Raw genomic sequence first — 8,355 nt, forward strand, 5'->3', positions numbered from 1 at the left:
GGTTGTATTTCACATTTTCTTTGACAGAAAGATCACCATCTTACTCACAAGTTATGCCCGCAAGTTGTAGTACAATGCCTAACATCCTCATGAGAAATCAGCAAGAATTGGGCTGAAACTTAACAAATCTTGGGCTCAAATCAACATGAGAAATCAGCAAGAATTGGGCTGAAACTTAACAAATCTTGGGCTCAAATCAACAAAATGCAGGGCGAAATCAGCAAACCTTGGCCCAAAATCAGCATGCCTTAGATTTGATTGCAAATTCCTACCCCTTATATGAATTCGTGGTTCTGATTCCTATAATGCAGAAAGAATTCCTCAGGGAAGAACATCTAACAATCTATTGATTGGAAAATTAAATAGGAAACCTACAAGTCAAGCTCGAATAGCTGTTCACTTGTTAAAACATAAAATAATCCCAAAACTCAGCTCTCCAATCTAAGTTTTCAGGACCCTTATTTGAAATAAAAAGCCTTTCTTAGGACCAAAGAACCACGAGACCACATACACATCCATTTCCCAAAAAAGGGGATGCTTGATGGCTATCATTAGCAATCTTAAACGCATTTTAAGGAAAAAAGAATAAGTTAGAAAATAAGGAGCATCTTTGTCAAATTCAAAACTTATACAATATTTTCAAATATACCTAAAAATAAAAAAATATTTTTTAATTCTAAACATAAAAAACATTTACATTAGTTTCGGTACTTATATGGGATTTTTGGAGTGCTTTATTTTGGATACATTGGCTTGGTTTGTTAAAAGGGGGATCCACGGTTGTCCTTTCTCATGCAAGCCGGGTTATCTCACCAATGGACCAAGGTCTTCACAGTCCTACAAATAAATTGATTCATTTTATCGCATTAAACTTAAAAGGGTAATGGGATTGTATACCATGAAACAATTTATCTTTGTTATAAGGAGGTTACAGGTACTCGTAGCCATTAGATGTAAAATTAAATGGCTTGAGGGTGTCCAAGCTCGATAATTTATTTATTTAAAGTTTTAGTTCAGTCATTGGCAACCCTCTAACCATCAGATTTGAAATCTAATGGACCAGAGTGTTTGTGATCTCGTTGTACAAAAAATAAATGGTCTCCATGTGCACTTTTCCATCTATTTTAGTAGGTGATAGATTCATCAAATTTTAAAAGCTATTTGAAAGTCAAAACTAAGTTAAATTTAAGACCAAGTGATTCAAAAGGCGTTTCAAACTTCTTTGGCACCGCACAAAAGATGTGATTTTTTTAAGGCAGTGAGAAGACCACAACTTTTAGTGGTCCGGCAGAACACGAAATTGTTTTACAAAGGGGAACAAATACCTAGAATGCAAGAACATCACGCGCAATTGCACCTTATGTTGATGTCCGAGCATTACAGCATTAATATCTCATAATTGACTCTATGAATTTTTCAATATTTCAAAATTTGAGAGAGATTATTAATAATATTTAGGGAAAGCTTGTTATATTTCTCCTACTTCATGAAAGTTATATACTTTCTCCCATCAAGCCGTTGAACTATTGACCATTTGATCTAGATCTAACGCCACAACGTATTTTTTATTTATTTTTCTATAAATCATATTAATGTGAAATTTGGTACGCACCATCATCTCAATGAGGGTGCACCTCAAAATATTTATAAAATACTTTTCATAAAATAAAATAATCAAATACCTTTGAAAGTTTTAAGAGTATTTTGATTATTTTAGGTTTTTGAGAATATTTTTTTATATTTTTGCAGGTGCAAGTTTAAGAGACGAATGGATGCCCAAAATTTGGTGTCACAATATTTTATAGATAAAAATTAAATTAAAAGAATATATAGGCATGATATTGTCCATCCATCAAGACCAAAAGGGCAGATAAAAGGAAGTTTCTATACAAACAATGGGAAACATAGAAAGCTTTTACTAACAATTAATGCCAACTTACCTACGAGTGAATTGACCCGTCTCATATTCTTATTTAACCCGTGAGTATTAAGACCGTACAACTTCTTGTACCATTCAAATCTCCAGATGCACCATGAACATTTTGTTATGTGTTTCATGTGATAAAGTTTCTCTTTTCCCAAATATTTTCATTTGAACTTAGAACCTTAAATAAGAACCCTTCCTATAATCACAGGTGAAACGTGTATTAACTTCATTGTAAGGACTTTCTTCCTTGTTCATGAACTTTGTCCAAATGGAAACCTTCAGGGATAGAGTTTTTTTTGGGGCACCTATAAATATCTCATGAAACACTGGAGAAAAATCAGGAACACTGAGATTGTGGCAATGTCAATTGAAACCTTAGCCATGGCTGGTGTGGATTGTGCATCTTATAAGCTTGATTGCAGTAAAGAAATAATGAAATTGCGACAATTGCGTTCAGAGTCGAGAGTCGATGGTTGGTCAAAGCACGAGGTTTTCCGCATTGATACGACGCTTTCTGGTGATGAGAAGGAAATGAAGGCACAGTTGGTAGCTTGGGCCAAGGCTGTTGCTTCATATGCTCATTCTTCCTCCTTGGGGTAATGCTCAGGCAATGCTATCCTATCCAAACCAATTAAGAAAGAGGGAGAGAGAGAGAGATGGAAAACAGGGGTGACCAATTGTAAGTAAAAATTCAGCAGCAACACATCTAGGCAAAGACTCAAGAACTTGACTCAAGAAAGAAGAGCAATTGCAAGAAAGATATTTCTTTTTTTCTCTTTTCCGGCTGAACCAACCATTGTACTAATCAAAGAGCATGTACATTTGACAAGTTTTAGACTCTGTGATTTACAGTTTAGTTTTGTGATTGGGTATAAGAAATCATGTTATGTCAAGCCCACTATACTCTAATTAAAAAGATTTTGTGCTATGCTACTAACTTACAATTCATTTACATCTCGATTTTCGCTGAGCATTCTTCAATGCCAATTAGGCCATAATATCATCAAAGAATTGTTTAACCCAATTCTACTTATTCTTTCGATCTTTGAAGCTGTGAATTGTTTATGTAACATGTTGAACCATGGCATTCATTTGCAGCACTCTAGGTTGCTAATGTTTGCTGAAATTCAGTCTTGCTTTGATGTAGCAATGCTAGTAAACATTGTAATGTGTTATGCTATAGCCATTAGGGCATTTCGGTAACAAATGGACCGGGTTTTCACCAATCACATAACATGTTATTCCATTGCTACGGTTTACGTAGCAATTGTTCTTCGTCCTCAATGTTGGTGTATGTATCATCTCGTGTTGCTTCGTGGTGCTACTTTTTTACTCTTTTTTCCCCTCTGTGCGCCCTTCTTCCATGTCCCTTGATCGAGGTTTCTTATCCCTTTGGCTTCAGTTTAAGGCATAGAGTGACATACAGTCAGTGTTTTAATATAGCAAAATAGTATAGTATATTTCGAAATAATATACCATTCTTGTGTTGTTTTATCTGGTTTTAAATAAATGGGCACAAAGGTGCTTGATAGCACAATAGTCACATGTCATGTATGGCACCTTAAAAATCATTTTTCGGGACATCGAGCCACTTTCTCTTTCTAAATTCATGAATCCATGTAGACATGAGTTGCCTCTTAAAATCGTTTTTTGAGATGGACTTCATTTTTTTAAGATATGTACTCTCTCTCTAACATGGGGATCATGAATATAAATAAATTTTGAAAATTAAAAATAATAAATTTATTAATAAATATTTGGATCTTAGTTTTAATTGTTTTTAAATGACCAATTATTTGCAGCCGTCTTTAAGATAGATGCTTTATACCTCGGGGACCACAAATGTAAAAATGCCATCCTTGCCACCTGAAACAATTTTCCTTATAAAATACACTTGCACATTGAAATTAGATAAGCATCTTATTCAAATAAAAATAAAAAATCAGCCGTTGGATATGGCAATACGAGATCTCAATCGTTGGGTGCTTTTCAATATTTAATGGACCCGGTTTCTATGCGGCCAAGCCTGCATATGTAGCATGCGGGCTTCTTAAGAAATCTATTTTTGAGATGGATTTTAAGACTTAATTTTTAAGGACATGTAATCTCTAATATGGAGATCATGAATATGAAAAAATAAATAAATTTTAAAAAATAAAAATAATAATTTTAGTAAGAAAACATTTGGACCGTTAGTTTCCATTGTTTTTAAATGGAACACCTACTTGCATCCATCTTACATATGGATGCTTTACACTTTTTGGACCGAATAGGTAGAAATGCGCTCCAGCCTGCATGAGATAATTTCCATATTTAATACCAACTTGCGGAGTATTGGTTGACCCGTAGTTTCCAATCTAAAAATAGACTTTCTAGGCGCTTTACCTCTACCCTAATTTTCTTAGCATCTTTTTGCCAAAAATCAAGTTTTATAGCAAGTACCCCCAAATACAAAAAGTTCATTTTTTTTTTTTTTTGGACGAAATACCCTTACCTTACATAACAAATCATTTTCGGATCCCAATAAAAGGAAATGCCGGACCGCGGTTGTATATTGTCGGACCCATCCATTCTACTAAACCGGAACTGTACACTGTCGGGCCACCTATTCTAGACACACTTTTCCAATTTGCCAAACCGTAGCTCACAAATGCCGGACCGCCTCTTCCAAACGCCAAACGCCAAACGCCGAACACCCATGGTGAAGTGTCGGACCACAATGGTGAAGTGCCGGACTGCCATGGTCAACGTGTGAGGTAAGGGATGGATTTATTCTCTTTTTCTTTTTCTTTTTTTTTCTTTTTTTTTTTTTTTGAGTTGGGGTATTTGCTAGAAAACATGATTTTGAAGAAAAAGTTGCTAGAAAAAATTTAATTGGGGATAAATTGCGTCCATTTTTGGGGTTTTGTGCAATTTTCCCTTCTTTATACCATCCAAATCTCCATACTTTTGCACCATGAACGTAGCAAATCTTCTGTGTTTCATGTGATAAAGTTTCTCTTTTCAAACTTAAATATGAATCCTCTCTATAATCACGGGTGAACCGTGCATCAACTCCATTGTAAAGAAACTTCTTTCAATTTTCTCACAAGGAAATCTTTCCTTTCTTCCTTCTTCGGGAACTTTGTCCAAATGGAAACCTTTAGGGATAAGATATTGCGGGGCACCTATAAATAACTCATGAAACACAAAAGAAAAATCAGGAGCACTAAGATTGTGGCAATGTCAATTGAAACCTTAGCCATGGCTGGAGTCGATTATGCATCTATAAGCTTAATTGTGGTGAGGAAACAACAATTGCCTCCAGAGTCCATAGTAGACGGGAGGTCAAAGTGTGATGTATTCTGCATTGATAAGACGCTCTCTGGTGATGAGAATCAAATGAAGGCACAGTTGGTAGCTTGGGTCAAGGCTGTTGCTTGATGTTCCTATTCTTCCTCCTTGGGGTAAAGCTCAGACAATGCTATCCTGTCCAAACCAATTGAGAAAGACGGGTGGTGGGGGGGGGAGTGAACTGCGCCAATTAATTTGTGGCTAAAAATTCTCTGCAGCACATGATCCATGCAAAAACACATAAACTTGATTCAAGCAAAACGAGCAATTGAAAAGAAGTTTTTTTCCTGTATTTTTTTTTTTTCTCACTATTGTATTCATCTCGAAGTGTATGTACGTTAGACTCAAATTTTACGCTGTGATTTATAGATTAGTTGTGTGATTGGGTACAAGAAATCATAACATTTCAGTTATATTTGGACTTTCCTTGAGCTTTTTCAGTTCCAATAGTGCCATAGTATCATCAAAGAACTATCAAACCCCTCTCTACTTATTCTTCATGTCTTTTGAATTTTTATTTTGTTTCTGTGGCATGTTGAACCAAGGTATTCATTTGCAGCACTCTAGGTTGCAATTGTTTGCTGAGATTCATTCTTGCATAGATCCAGAAATACTAGTAGCACTGTGATCTGTTGTGCTACCTTTAGCCATGTGCGCATTTTAGGAGCATATGGAGCAAGTTTTCACCATTTATGTAGCATGCTATTCCATTGCTGCAGTTTGAGTAGCAAATTGTTCTTCGTCCTCAATATTATTGCATATGTCACCTTGGGTTGAGTGCTGCTTTGTGGTGTTACTTTTCTGTATTGATAAGACGCTCTATGGTTGAATGCCATGAGAGACATTTATTTGCCCCCAATAAACTTAGACCTTTTAGTAAGAACTCGGCCCATGTTGTCTGTCACCCATGTTGTCTATGTTAGACTTTAAGAACGCTTTTAGACGCTGAAACATAAACCTCAAAAGTTAGACCCCACCATGATCATCTACTTAATTGGCTAGAAATAAAATCGGTGAGAATACAAACCCATACTATAAAAAATGAAGCATAAAATCCACACACCACCTATTGATGTTGTGGTTTCTCATCCTACTGACACCTTCAAAAAAGCTAATTTCCTAGTCTATACGAAAAAAAGAGTAGGTGCATGTCTTCTCTACTGAATTACCCAAAAAATAAAACTTTCCAATTTTTTTTGCCAATATTACTCTTTGTAATTCTTGTTGAAGAATATCATGTTCACCATCACATTTCTCCTCTATAAACTACACAACTCAGCATATTTCGCTATGTACTTTTATGTTTCAATGCACCAACTCTAACCTCGCATTGAACCATGTGCACTGATTTCCCTTGTTAGGATATAAAAAAACTCACCTACGGAAACAAAAACCTAAAAAGTTGGATCCCACCAGGATTGTGTACTAGAAAAAAAACATCAACAACGTGAATCATATTTGAACCAACGTATTTATCTGCATATTTTTGGGACAAGATTCTCTCGTTGCTGTGATGTGAAATGTATCGTGTAGCCTCCTAAGGGAGCTTATCCTTTAATAGAAGGTTCAAATTGTTGTTGAATCGGACTTTAATCTACATTATTTTTCAGTACTTTCACTGTGACACAAGATTCTGAAACTCAGCTCGGGACCTACTGAGCCGAGTAACACAGGCGAGTCCAAGTGGAGTCGCCCAAGTAGTACACAGGGCTAAAAAAAAGCGCCCTAAAACATTAAGAACTTTTAAAAAATGTTAAATATAAAAAGGTGTGGTTCGGATAACGTTGGAACCTTAAACAATCCAATTAAGGGCACCCGCTAATTTTATCATAACAAATTTTATCATGTAATTTTGGTGTAAAATTTCTTAGGATTATCTGAAGAAAAAAGTTTATATAAAGATGCAACCTTATAATGTAGAGCTATGGATGCACCTCAAAAATCCTTCCGAAAAGGTAGTTTTAATGTTGAAATACCCTTTGATTGATCATCTCGACATCGAGATGTATGACCATGAAAAATAAAAAGATTTTAAGTCTCCGAAATAGTGCATTTTACAACATATTATCTACACCGTCCATTTTCAAGATTTTCATATGTTTATAGATCTACTTGATTTTAACCATTTTTGAAATTTAAAATTTATAATTAGATATAAAAATAGATTTTGAGATAATCTTAAGTACATTTTACATCAAAATTATGTACCATGATAAAATTTGAAGTTGCACCTTACCTCTACAGCTACGAATGCATCCGTATAACCAACTGCACCCTTATCTGCAAATATATTTTTATCTCTAATTATAAAATCTTTAACAAAAAAAAAATTATTCAAATCAAGTAGATCTACAAAAATATGAAAATCTTGAAAATGAACGGTTTAAATAATATGTTGCCAAATACACTATTTATAGGACTAAAAAAATCTTTTTTTTTTTTTTTTTTCATACATCTTGATATTGAGATGATCAATTAGAAGGTTTTTCAACATTAAAACAACTTTTTTTCCGATGGATTTTTTGAAGTGCACCTTTAATTCTTCATTGTAAGGTTGCAACCTTATATAAACTTTTTTCAATATAAAATAAAATACTAAAATCCAAACTAAACCAAAATCAATGCAAAAGGATCACTAGATTTAGAAAAATTGATTTACAATTAGAGATGTTTAAAAAACCATCAAATAAAGAGGTGGAAAAATAAAAATATAGAGCACATGATTCAAAAAAAAAATCACAAATCACAAATCATCATCAAAAAATCCAAATTACGTCAAAAAATATTTATCAATTGATTAAATTTTGTTATTATTTTAGTTTTTTTTAATTAAAACTATCTTGTAAACATGTAATTGGGCTCGATCATTGGAAAATGGAAGGTTTTTCTAGTTTAATGCAAAATTGCAATTAAAAGCTAGGCTGATTTTGGAACCCTTACCAAAGTTTTTTTTGATACGGGGATTGTAGAAACGAAAAATAATCCACGAAACAAGAAAAAAACATCAAACACAAAAGAAAGAAAAAACTAACCATAACGTAAAGATATACGTAGTTCGGCAACGTGCCTACGTCCACGAAGATATGAGAGCTTCT

This window comes from Amborella trichopoda, chromosome 4 (genome assembly GCF_054954075.1).
Source record: "Amborella trichopoda isolate Santa Cruz 75 chromosome 4, AtrichopodaSantaCruz75HAP2 v2.0, whole genome shotgun sequence".
NCBI classification, from domain to species: Eukaryota; Viridiplantae; Streptophyta; class Magnoliopsida; order Amborellales; family Amborellaceae; genus Amborella; species Amborella trichopoda.